This window comes from Protopterus annectens, chromosome 14.part0 (genome assembly GCF_019279795.1).
Source record: "Protopterus annectens isolate FY-2018-M chromosome 14.part0, PAN1.0, whole genome shotgun sequence".
In the NCBI taxonomy this organism is placed as follows: Eukaryota; Metazoa; Chordata; order Ceratodontiformes; family Protopteridae; genus Protopterus; species Protopterus annectens.
Window position 1 is genome coordinate 214,385,583 of NC_056748.1, and position 13,868 is coordinate 214,399,450.

Consider the following 13,868-nt stretch of genomic DNA (forward strand, 5'->3'; position numbering starts at 1 on the left):
ACATGATAAGTCCATTTAACTCTTTGGTACAGATGCACAAACAAAGTGCCAGAGTTTCCATTCCTGTTGTTCACAGCTGCAGTGATGCAACTATCTCATTGTCCAGAAATAATTTATTAGAGTTCCTTAGCTAAGTACCTGTGAGTTTCACTACAACTACAAAGGCAGATCATGGGTGACAACCTCTAGAAAAGAAGAAATCTAATATGATCTACAAGTCTGATTCTGTATAGAGATGAAGGAAGTTTTATACAGCCACTGCTTTCCCATCTCTTGTAGCATTTTAAGCTCCCTATGCACCTTCCCCCCAAAAACGCATAACATTCTATGCCCATGTCCCCAAGTCCATTCCCATTGTGATATTCTAAATTATATAAAATTATTCTGCTTATACAGGCAAATCAAGCAACATCAGTCACTGCAGCCTTCTTTGATTTTTTTTTTTTATCTTAATGACTTATCTTACATGAATGCAACACTTTTTCTTGTATCAGGATTTCTCAGACAGTAAGGTAAGTCTCTTTTTGCAGGCTACAGTATATTATGCAGGAGGGGGTATGTGATGATCTGAAAAAAAAATACTCTAGTACCTACTTGATGCCTAAATGCTATCTGTTATATGATGAGTTTAGGTGCAAATGAAAGTTAACATATTTATTTGGAGGTAATTTGTGAAGGAAGGCACACAGGCAAGACTGAAAATAAAACAATCATATTTTGTGATGGAATACATGGAGCACTTAGTCAATTACTCCACCTATTTCCATTATACTGACTAAAATATAGATCCTCTATTATTTTCTGTCTCCACTTTATAATCTTGTTATGAGTGTCCCCTATATTGTTGAACTCTGCCAACATTATTGATCCTATAACCACCTCAGGGAAGTCCTTCTAATCATCCACCCCTCTTTCTCTTTAGTATGTCTTTGTATCTTGTCTGATCACTTCACTTATGCCATTTAAATTCTATTCTTTTCCCCTACGCATTTCTTTTTAAAATTACGAAACACTTTAGGAGTCTATAGTTTCTAATAAGACATTTAATTAGTTCTGGTATACCTGTTTTTACCTCCTTTCTTCATAATGTTAGAACTTTAAGCTACAGTAGTCTTCCTCATATGACATAAGAAAATGTCAATGCCTCTTCCAGTTTTATTCTTTAGTTATCCAGCCATTATGACTCACATAAGGTATTGCAGACATGTATATCTTCTGCTCATAGAGTTATTTCTTAAATATTTCTTCTTGAAAATCTGGGAAAAGTAATTTCTCCTGAGCACACCTATAGAGCTGATATCATAAGGCAACTCGTGTGGATGTAAAAGATACCATGGTACCTATCAGAAAGCAGGAGAAGTTTCCTGTTGACCTGACTAACTTTCCCCTAGTAGTATAAATATTACCTTTGGTCTGCTTGAAAATAGGTCACTAGCCTAGTAGGACTAACCTGGTCAACAAAAGGATAAAAAAGTAAATAAATTATAAATTATATTTCTTGCCTTTCTGCAGCAATACTGAGTAAAAGAATGAATCAGTAGTTTTGTATTTTCATCATCTTTTTCTGTCTAAACCCATCTACTTTGATAAGCCTCACTATCCTTTATTTTATGTTCCTTAGTAGCCATGACTATATATAAAAAGGTTTTCATCATGTTTACTGACAGAATTGGCTGACTTTTCTCCATTAGGGCCTTTGCATTGCTGCCCTCTTCACCGTTGACACTGCTGTCTGCTTTCCTGTTTCTGCATTATCTTACATTTCAAAAACACTGTTTTTTCCTAACCTTGATTGATGGTATCATATTTAAAAACAGAGGGATTCTAATTTGATCACTCACAGTGAAAATATTTCAAACAAGGGTTTTTGGTTCATTGCTAGTAGTTTTGATGCATGCTTCTACACTGCCTTAATGCATTTTACTAGAGCATTCTCTAAAATACAAGTCATTTTGTCAAAGTCTGCCCACAGAAGTCCAAACTATTTTTCTGAAAAACTCAGCTACATATCTGTGTCTTTACCCATACTATTCAGTGATACTTTCTTCCCAAGTAGCTGTCAGCAGCCAAAACTAAAATCCTTTTTCAATCCTCCTTTAAGAGCATTAAGTTCAACCAGTCATTTTCTGATATCAGCTTTAGTACTATGGTGCAGCGGTTAGCATTCTCACTTCACAGCAAGAGGTTCTCTGGTTTGACCTTGTTTGGATGCCTTCTGAGCAGAGTCTGCATGTCCTCCTTGTATTCATGTGAGTTTCTTCCCTCATTTCAAAGACAAGTGTCTAGAGCATTTCTCCCTTGGCTTCTGCTGAAAATGGGCTCTGACGCAGTCAGACTTTCCCAGTAAACAAATGTTAAATAAGTAAATAAATGTTTTTGTGTGAGTGTGTGTGTGTGTGTGTGTGTGTGTGTGTGTGTGTGTGTGTGTGTGTGTGTGTGTGTGTGTGTGTGTGTGTGTGCATATGGGTCTACCTAATATCAAAATCCCACATGATCAAAGACGAGAACATTGAGATGAAAACAGCAAATCTTCAGTTCAATGACTCTTCATAACACTGAGAATTTTCCCAGGGAATGTAACCAGTTGGCCAATATATGCAAGTTTGCATTTTTCTCCACCATAGTGCAATTTTGGAATGGTATTATTAGCTAGGGGGTGGGGGCATAGCCCCCCCACTTCTGTGGGTTTGAATTGATTTCCTGAGGTTTGTTGTGCTTCTTGGTTGACCAGTTACATTCCCTGGGTAAATTCTCGGCATTAAAATGAGTCAATGACATGAAGATTCTTGTTTTTTGTCTCAATGTTCTCGTCTTTGATCATGTGGGATTTCAGTATTATCAAGTAGACCCACATTGATATGGTGTCACTACAGAATCTCAAAATACTGAAATCCTGAATTTCAATATTTCGAAATTCTATAGCCGAAACCTTTAAATACCAAAACCCCATAACCGCGAAAATTTTAAATTGCGAACCTACAATGCAAATACACCACACACATAGACATACACACAATCTCCCCCCACAATCAAACAAACAATCCTACATACAGACTATGCCACCCACACCCCCCTACTTATATATGCCAACTCCGAGATTGCACAATTACACACACAAAGGTAACACACACACATTTCCCAGTCTGCAAGGTTTCCCAAGGTTTCCTAGAGCAATAAGGTAAGTATATTAAGCTCTTTATTATACTAGCTGTAGGTTAGCAAATCTCCTACAATTCAGGCAGCTATGCAATCAAGCAAAATGACTAGTCAACAATGACAGAAGAGAACACTACCTTGGCCTGCAAAAGAATTATAAACAAAACCCAAAGAAATTTTGGAACTCTATTTCATCTCTGCAAAACCTTGACTCCAAAAACAACTCCTGTCCTCATCCAGACAAAAATCTACTGAAATAGCCTTTGTTTTCAACACTCTTTTCATCTATACAAGATCAAGCCTTGCAGCAACCTTTCCCCAAATCAATAGTGATAGTAACTCTCATCGATCAAAACCCACCTTACAAAATACTATCTCACCCCCAACCTTTTTTTCCTTCTCTCCTATACACACCGCTATTATCAAAAAACTGCTTATCAAACTGAAACCATGCTCTAGCACTCCCAACAACCTACCCCCAGAATGTCTTTAGATGTCTGCAAAAGCCATTGCCTATCTGGTCAACATACTCATCAACAGAGCTATCCAGGGGGCCTATGTACCTACTATCAGGAAAAAAAATCTTATTTCTACCCCTCCACAAAGGTGGCAATAACACAGATATTTTAAACTTTAGACCTATTGCTATTCTCTCCCCCCTTTCCAAAATCTTGGAGAAATGCATCCATAAACAACTTCTCAGCTATCTATTCCAAAACTAACTTCTTTCCCCCACTCAGCATGGTTTCAGGCCAGGGCACAGCACAACTACTGCACTTATATCATTCTTGGATACAGTCAAATTGACCTCAAGATACCGACAAAATCATATCTTCACTATCTCTTGACCTCTCTAAAGCCTTAGATACTAAATCCCACCCTCTGCTACTCACCAAACTCTCAAATCTGGATATCTCCCCTTCGACCTTAGATTGTTGTCAGTTATTTAGGTAGCTGGTAAACCAATCTACTAAATGGCAAAACTCTTTCTCTCCTTTTCATGAAACATCCACAGGTGTTCCTCAAACTTCTATATTAGGCCCCCTACTCTTTAGTATGTTCATCAATGACTTCCACTCCAATCTTATTAATGGCACAGTAGTTCAAAATGCAGTTGACGTAACCATCTGCTCTGCTAACTCTATTACCAATCTCCTGCATACTGCCTAGAATGCTTTCAACTCCACTGAAACATGGATGACAGATAAGCACCTTTCCCTAAATCCCCCAAAAAACAAACTGCTGTTATTCACCCTCAAGAAAAGTACCCCCACAAATAAGACTGAATTCATCATATTTATTTTATTTTATTTATTTTAGCCATTTTTAGGTATGCAGCAGGTATGTTAACAGCTGCCAATGTGGTTGGCTTTAGTTTTAGGAGGAGTTTTTGGATAGTTGAGGTGGGCATTGGTGATAGGCTGAAAGAGGGGGTGATGTGGGATAGGTTGGGTTGTGATTGAGGTAGACTGTTTTTGGTTATTTGACTGGACAGGGCTAAGATGAACTTGGTAAAATGGTTATTAAATTGAGAAGCTATTTCTAGGGTATTGTTAGTAGAGCCGGGTGCTGGAATAGTGGTTTTGCCTGACGTTAGTAGGGACTTAATGGCATGCCAGAATTTTTGGGGATTATTTAAATATTTGCTTTGAGCGCTAAGAAAATAGTTTTGTTTGTTTATTTTGGATTCAGCCTTGGCCTTGTTTCTAAGCTATTGATAGTATTGCCCGGAGCTAGGGGTTTTGTCAGTTTTCCAGATTTTCCAGGCTTTATCTCTGGCTTTTAGTAAGGCTCTAGTGTCCCTACTTATCCATGGTGCGTAGTTGGCTTTAACTCTGATCTTTCTGCTGGGAGCTAGACTGTTAAGGATGTTAGAGAAGGTAGTACTGAAGTAGTCTACTGCTGGTCTAACCTAAGTGTCCGTAGTGGTTCCCAGTTACAGTGGCTTACAACAGTATTTAGGTATTGTGGAATAAGGTTATGGTCATATTGTACGAGTTTGTAGACTACTGGTTTGGGGTAACTGGAGTGTTTGTGGAGTAGGAAGCTGGGGAGATGATCACTTAGGTCATCTGGGAGACAGCCTACTGTATAGTTTTGTTTGGGATATTTGGTTAGTGTCCAGTCCAGTATGGATTCTCCCTTTGTATTCTCATCTATTCTAGTTGGTTCTTTAATTAGTTGAGAGAACCCATATTGATTGATATGTGTAGAGGGGCTGCTGGAGTTACAGGCTGCCCAGTCGGTGTTAAGATCTCCTAGTAGGATTGTTTCCCAAGGAAGATTGTCCTTTGTTTAGTGTAGGATCTCTTCTATTATGAGTGAGTTGTTGCCTGGAGGTATGTAGCAGCATATTATATTGATCTTTTTGGTGTTTCTTATGGATAGGTCAGAAAATAGGACTTCAGAATTTTCTAATGTGGGTGGTGTGGTGTGCAGGAGCTGGAGTTTATTGGTGTTTTTAAAGAGAATTGCTACTCCTCCTCCTCCTTTCCTGTTTGTTCTATCAGATCTAAGTGTATTACACCCTGGGGGAAGAACGTCTTCATCTTGAATACTGGGTTTAAGCCAGGTCTCTGTAATGGTGAGTACATCAGCATTGTATTGGGCTATGAATCGATGTAGGTCTGTTAGCTTGTTGGTAATACTTATTTTGTTGAGATTTAGTATCAACAGGTCAGATGTTCATCTGGCTGAGAGGGGACCTGGATTTGGATGAATGTCACCAGAGGTTAGCAGAGTTTGTAGGGGTGTCAGTATGTGCTTCTTAATATTCATTGTTTATGAGCTTAGTCTATGTGAGTTTTTATTAGTGTGGTGAGATGGTGTCATTTTGTTATTGAGTAATATGTAGTTGTAAGATTTATGATTGTGGGGCAGATGTAGAAGTGTGAGTGGGTTTGAGAGGGTGGGCTAGTGTGGTAGTGTGATAGGAGTAATTGTGAAGTGGTTGGTCAGTTTGCAAGGAAGTAAGGAAGGTTAGTGATAGAGCTAGTGATAGGGATGTGAATGTGGGTAACATGATACTACTATGAGTGAGAAGAACAACTAGGATTCCTGATTGGTTGTGTGTAAGGGTGGAGTTGTGTTGTTTGGGAATGTGTTGTTGGGTGTGGGATAAGTGTGGGATGTAATTGGATTGGAGGGTGGGAGGGAGGTAGGATGAGTGGGTTGGGCTAGTGGTTATGGAATTAGGGGTTGGACAACTGGTCGGGTGACTAGGGGTTAGAATAAATGTCGATGTAGTGGGGGTGGGTGGGAATCGGAGGCAGGGAGAGGAGTGCAGTGATCATATACTCTCAAAACAAGACCACCATATAAGTAGTACCTCATACAAAGCTACTGGGAGTCATCTTAGATAAAAACCTTACTTTTGATCTCTCATGTCCAAACCTCTATCAAAAAGACACCCCAAAAACCAGGATCCCTTTATAGACATAAAAATGTTCTTAACTACTCTTTCAAACTCTTGCCCATAACTTCCTCGTCCCCTCACTCTTATACGGTGTCCCACTCCTCACCAATATCCAGATATCCCTAAACAATAAGCTAGGGTCTTCTTACAATAAAGTCGCTAAATTCACAACCAATGCCATATATTCATCCCATCACTGCTCTTCTTTACAATCACTCAATTGGCTTGAACTCCCACATCACCTAACATACCTGCAATTACTCAGAGCACACAAAAATTGTTTACAGTCCATCAGACTGCTCAGCCCTAGCTCCAGTCCTAACCCACTACCACCCAAATAGATCACTCAGATTTGAAAAAACAATTTCTCTTACAAGTTTACAAACCAAAACTCCCAACAGGTCAAATGCTCTACTCATTCTCTGTCATCAAACTATGGAATGCATTCCCATTAGCTATTAGGACTACCAGTAACATCTCCTTGAAAACAGCTCTGAAGCAGCATCTCTCTACACTCTGGCACTGTAGACGATCTAACTTCCATCATCCTAAGACCTGACTCCTCTTCCCTACATCATATCACCTTTTTTCTCTAATCCCTTCCTCCAAAACCTTGATTCCTATTACTCCTTCACACTCATCACTCCTAGTACTAATCTCTCCCTACTTCTAATACATATACCTTTAGATAATTATTCCACACTCACAATACAGTTTACTCTAGAGTGTACCCTACCATTGGAATGTACTAGAATATGTTCCTTAGATTTACTTCAATGTGTTTTTACATTATTTCTCAGTAACACCTACATTTTCATAACACACTTTATTGTATTTATAATGTCTGTTATGACTAAGCTCCTTGTTAATATTAACTGTTTTTATATTATGTAATTTTTATACTAATTGCCTTTGTGGAGCATTTCTCCCTGAGCTTACACTGAAAATTGGCTGTTCTTGGCCCAGTGGACTTTCCCGGTAAACAAATTCCAATAAATAAATAAATACATGTGTTAAAATAGGAAAGAGAAATAGTTAAAAAAAAAAAACAGAAAAAAATAGGAAAGAGTGCCAAACCATAACTCAATACTCAAAATTCCAATCAAAAGGCACTTGGAAGTGGGAACAGTTCAAAACTACAAAATTAAGTCACTCAACGTTATTCCAAAATAAATTAAAATACCATAAATGCTTAACTAAGTCACCACATTTTAATATATCTCAACAAAAACTTCATCAGATGTACAATTAATATTGCCACAGCCGCTTATATATTAAGTAAATCAACTAAAAATGCAGATAAGAAATGCAAGTGTTGCAAATGCACTAAAGTAATTGTGGCTAGTGGTTATGTGCTGCCTGGATTAATACCCCTAATAACAAAACTATTCATTCTCTAAAATATGTATGTTTACATTATACTGCACAAGCTACTTTAATAAAATGCACACACACAAAAAACACGTATTGATAGAAGATATTATATTTGTAACAATAGATATTATTGATCTTTCCACCATTATTCCACAAAATAAAGATATGGAGTTTTTTGAGGAAGCCTTAATAAAAGAAAAAGGGTTTGGATACTAATGAACACATTTGGCAGGATTCATGATGGCTTGCATGGAGTCTAAGAGCTGTGTAAGACTCCATGCAGCCATCGCGATCCAGGAACAGCCCGAAATCCCGTGTAAGAGAAAGCTAAAACGACTCTTACATGGGCAGGGTGTGGATATGCTAATCACCCCACTTGCAGCCGAAAGGCATGCAAATGAGGTAGATTAGCGATCCACGAAGCTGAAACTAGCCCGTGTAAGAGTCGTGTTAGTTGCAGAAATGTACTCAGTTGACAACTGAGTACGTTACTGCAAATAACACAATGGAGCCATGACAGCTCCAAATAAAGTGTGCAAATGTTACAGACAGCATGCCAATGGCGAAATATGTGGCCATTGGCATGGTAAACCAATGCAAACATGAAAAAATATATATATTTTTTTCGGAGATCGGCGATGTTTAAACACAGCGCAGCCCCTCGCAAACAGGCTGCGCTATATAAAACTGAAAAATGAAGGGTAGAAACCCACAAATATGGGTTTTATGTAATGCATGGATTTGCAATGCAGGGACTAGCAGACCAAAAACAACATGGCCACCGTCTAGTGGTTGCTAAGGAGGGAAGCTGAGTGTAAGACATGTAACTAAGCATTAGTAGGCAATCCTATGTAAATGAATGGTAGGATAGTGAATCACACTGTCACATAGCAAATGAGCACAGTCCGTGTAGTGTACGAGTTTGATAAGGGGGAGTAACAGAGTAGGAGATAGGTGACATCACAGGGGGGAATGTCAGGAAGAAAGTAAGCTCATTGGAGCAAAGTGGTATGTGAAATATATCAATCACACAGCAGAAAAAGAGGAGTGTCAACAGATAAGCATGGGAAAGTCAAGAAATGGAAGGCGTACACTGTGGCCAACACCAAAGTTTCTTGCTGTACGTGCGTGTGCATGCTTGGAGGCGCGAGTAAGACAGAGTGCACACGTGTAAGGCAGAGTAAGCATGTAGGAGCCTGTTTAAAGATCTGTAAACCTGTTTGCACTGGTGTGCGCATGTTTTAACCCGAATAAGCAGAATCTAGTCTATGTAAGCATGTGTGCGTGCGTGGTAGCCACTGTGAGCATGTTTTCGCTGGTATGCGTGCTGCTCCCCCCCTGAGGAAACAGAGAGGAAAAGGAAGCAGGAGAAATAATAGGAAACTAGCAGGGAATACCTGTAGAGGTAGCAGGTGAAAACAATTAGAAGCAGGCAATTACACAGGCAGAATACAAGCCCAGCCCAGCACTTAAAACACTGCAAACAGCATTGCAGTATGTTTCTCTCAAGAGATACAGCAAGACAGGAGTAAGCTAGTAGAAGTGAAAACTGAAAAAGCTGCACTCAGACCAAACATGCTAGGGGCTGCCATAGCTGTCATAAGGAGACATAGGAGACTTGCTGAGGGTGGTGACAATGGAAATGCTGCCAGACAACCCACAGTGAGGAAACGGAGAAGAGTGTACAGACCCAGGGTCACCTACCAGTGGTTACATGAGCTGGAGATAGTGGAGCACTATAGAGTGGACAGAGACCTCCTGCAGCAAATTGTCAAGCTGTGCAGGCCACGCCTCACACACAGAACCAACAGAGGGGAACCCATCCCAGTGGAAACCAAGGTATGTGTTGGCCTAAGAATACTACCAACATGTACCTTCCAGAGACCAACTGGTGATATGATGGGGATATCACAGGCATCAGCCTCCAGGGTACTGCACCAGTTCCTGGATGCCATGTCAGCACATGTCAGTGATCATGGATATTTCCCCAATGCCCATGAGGTATTGGCCAGCAATATGCATCTCTTCCAGCAAATAGCGGAATACCCTGAGGTAGTGGGTGCAATAGACTGCACGCACATATGCATCAAAGCACCAGCCGGTGAATGGGGTAGGGCCTACATTAACCGCAAAGGCTTCCCCTCCATCAACTGCCAGGTCATGTGTAATGCCCAGGGCATAATAATGAATGTGTGTGCTGGCTGCCCTGGGAGCTACCATGATTCCCATATCTGGCATTTGATGCAGCTGTACCAGACATTTGCCAATGGGGACATCCCACATGGACACCTAGTGGGGGTTGCAGGTTATGCACTGGAGCTGTGGCTGATGACACCCATCAGAAATGCACACACACCTGAACAGGAACGCCATAATGAGGCACACGCACAAACACATAATGTAATAGAGCGTGTGTTTGGGCTGCTCAAGTCATGGTTCCGGTGTCTGGACACATCTGGTGGAGCCTTGCAGTACTCACCAACTACATGTACCCAAATTGTCATGGTATGTGCTATGCTACATAATATGATCCTGCGAAAACAGCTGCAGCAGGACCAGCATAGGGCCGGGCAAAACAGCCCCCCACCATTGCCAAGGCCATCACAGGCAGACCGAGACTTGGAGGAGGAAAAACCTGAGCCTGCCCCAGTAGGCAGAAGGAGGTGTACCCAGTATGCCCTGGCCTTGGCAAAGAGGCAACACATAGCACATACCCTGGCTCAGTAGGAACCCTGGGAATGATACCCCTCTCTGACTCACTCATATAGTAACAGGGATGTCTAAAATGACATAACATGCTCTCAAACGTGTACAGGGAGTGTAGTATGTGCATCCGACAGAGGCAGCCTTGCAGCACCACCTGAGGCATGATTGCCATGTGTTAAGCAATGTAACACCATCTAGAATATGCAAACATGAAGACCCAACCTAATATCTCACCCTCACCAAGCATGATGCCACACTATGAAAACAACAAGATCAAGTACAATAATTGGCTGAGGTATTGCCGTTAGCAAGGGGGAACACATGGCTGACAGCCTGGGCTGACATGCAGAGGAAGACATTATGCCCCACCTGCTAGGGATGGCACGCAACCAGCACACCTGGCTGTGCAGATACTGGCAAAGGCTGCTGTCACCCCCACTGTGCCTGGAATAGGTAAGTCTGGAAACACAAACCCACCAACATAGGTAGCACAAGGGATAATAACCTGGACGTAATGCTACCCAATGACAGAAGTCTAACCTGCAAGGTGCATGCAGACCAAACCCACCACAGCATGGAGAATGATAATATCTGTTCTGTAACAGAAACCTGGGCAAGGCCCAGAAGAGCACCCTAATACTACCAGGTTATGCCTCATACCATGCTCTACAGCTCCAAAACATGGAACACACAACAATAGGAGTGTGGCTACCAGTAATTATCAAGAATAACCACACCCCCAGGCTGGTACCACAGCAAGAAGCAGCATGGACTATCCATGGGCAAGTAACAGCATCTCAAACTGCGTACCTGTTTGAAGCCTGCTACAGACCCCACACACAGACCCAGGTACCCCAGCCATCCTTCATGAAGACACATCAAAGTATGAATGTCCCAACAAATACCAAACAAGGCACACACAAAGTATGACATAGGTGGCAATCCATAATGTATGGAAGAAGTAGTCATGGACCTAGGGACACAAGTGGACGGTAGCCTGTCATGTGACACACGCATTGCCAAGGTGGCCAGGAATACCTGCTATATTGCCAACCTTAATATGAAAGGATGCACATGTAGAGCTAAAGAGGTCACTGTGCCCCCATACCCTTCCCTTATCAGGCCCATACATGACAACTATGCCCCAGTCTGCATGTACCTTACCTTACACATGCAGCAGTCAGAAAGACCCCAAATGTACCCCACCAACAGGATAAAGGGTCCAAACATTGGACATCTGCAGCCTGGCTGAAGAAACCACAGCCCAATTCAGAAGCATACTGCACAGTCAGTGGTGATGTATGCCTGATGTACAAAGCCATGCCCAATCCAGAATGAATGGACATGCTCCACTGCAGAAACCCCAAATCCAGCAGACACATCACAGTGAGATGTCTGAACCTCTACACATAGATTACTAGGATGTGCTGGAGGGACAGATCCATAACCCAGAGGCTCAGGATACTCCGGAACAGAATCCCAGTCCATGATAGGCTGAGCTCCACACACAAACTCAACAGGAGAAATCCGTTGAAGTGCATGGGAGATAGCAGGTGTACACTGGGGGCCATCCCTGTGTCACATCTAGGAAAGTAAACCCTACGTGGGCATGATATGCACATTGCAAGGGGTGTTGAGACCCACGCACAGTCTGTCCATGCTCAAACAAGGCCAGGACAGATAGCCTAGTATGAACCTATAAACCTATGATGATACAAATTGTGCAGGACACAAAGGATTATTACACAGCTGTCCTACCTTATGGTAGGAACCATGGTGGTAATCCACAGATATGCTCTGCAGCACTCTAATATCACAAGCAATACACCAAACCCACACACATTGCCAACATCCTACCTAACAGATTCTTTGCAAACTCCCCACCAGCACCTATCTGCCAAATATCTATCCCAGGAGAGTGCTGGCCCCCCGACATTGCAGATGCTGAGGTAACAGCCAGCATCCACAAAGCACAGCACACAGCATCAATGGTACCAGATGGTGTCCTGGGTTGTGTCCAACAAGTACTGTAAGAAGAATGCAACAGCAAATAGCATTACTGTGCACTATCAGCCCTACCACAGGATATGTACCCAAACAGCGGTGTACAGCAACAGTGGTCCCACACCACAAAGGGGGTGCCTGAGTGGATACTGCAAACTATCACCCCTCAACCCTGAATATCTAGGTTGGCAAAGTAATGTAGAGGATGATCATGGATCCCATGAATAACGAGATTGGGTACCTACAGACATTGGACCCTACCCAGTGTGGCTGTCATAGGGCAGATCCTGACCCGTACAAATGTCTGACTCATGTGAAATGCGCACCAAGCCCAGTGATGTGGGGAATGTCGATCACACAGCCTATCTGGACCTTGCTAAACCCTTCCATACAATACCCTAGTTGGCGCCACAGATAAGCTCACCAGCCTAACTATAAATCCCTATGCAAGTAGATGGGTTGCAAACCAGCTCAAGGACAGAACTGACCTGGCAGACATGCTGTAGCCATGGCAGACTGCAAACCAGGTACAACTGTCATCCCACAAGGCATGGTCCTGGGAACCCTCTTTTATGCTATATATGTCACATAGGTACAGGCCAACATGGAAGGATTCTGTCTGAACAGGTTTGCAGAGGACGACAAACTGGCCACCATATTGGACCCTCCAGCTGACACAAGCAACCTACAAAAGGCACACATAGAAACACACAAGTGGTGCCACAGCCATGTCAACAAGCTAAATGCAGAATAAGGTATAGTCAACCCCTGTGGAAACACAGTACATGGCCAGAAATTACCACATAGGTGTTAACCCAGTAAGTACATCAGGAGCAATAAGAGACCTGGGGACACAAGGTGACACATATCCTGCATGTGACAACCATGTGTCTGTAGTGGGTACAGAAACATACCATATACCCACCTAATCATGAAGGTAAGCACAGCTTGGTTAGGGTAGGTCAATGTGCCTCCCCAGTCATCCATCAGCAGCCTCACAATTGTGTACAATGGCCCTTCAGGGATGTACCATAGCAGACACCTGCAACTGGAATGACCACACAAATACCCCACCAGGAGGATTGCAGAGCTGTAACAGATGCCATGTGTTGCCTGAGTAAAGTAACTGCAGCTCCACACAGTGCCATACTGCCTGGCTGGAGGTGAACTTTGCCTGATGTATAGAGCCATGACCAAGCTGGTATCAATGGAC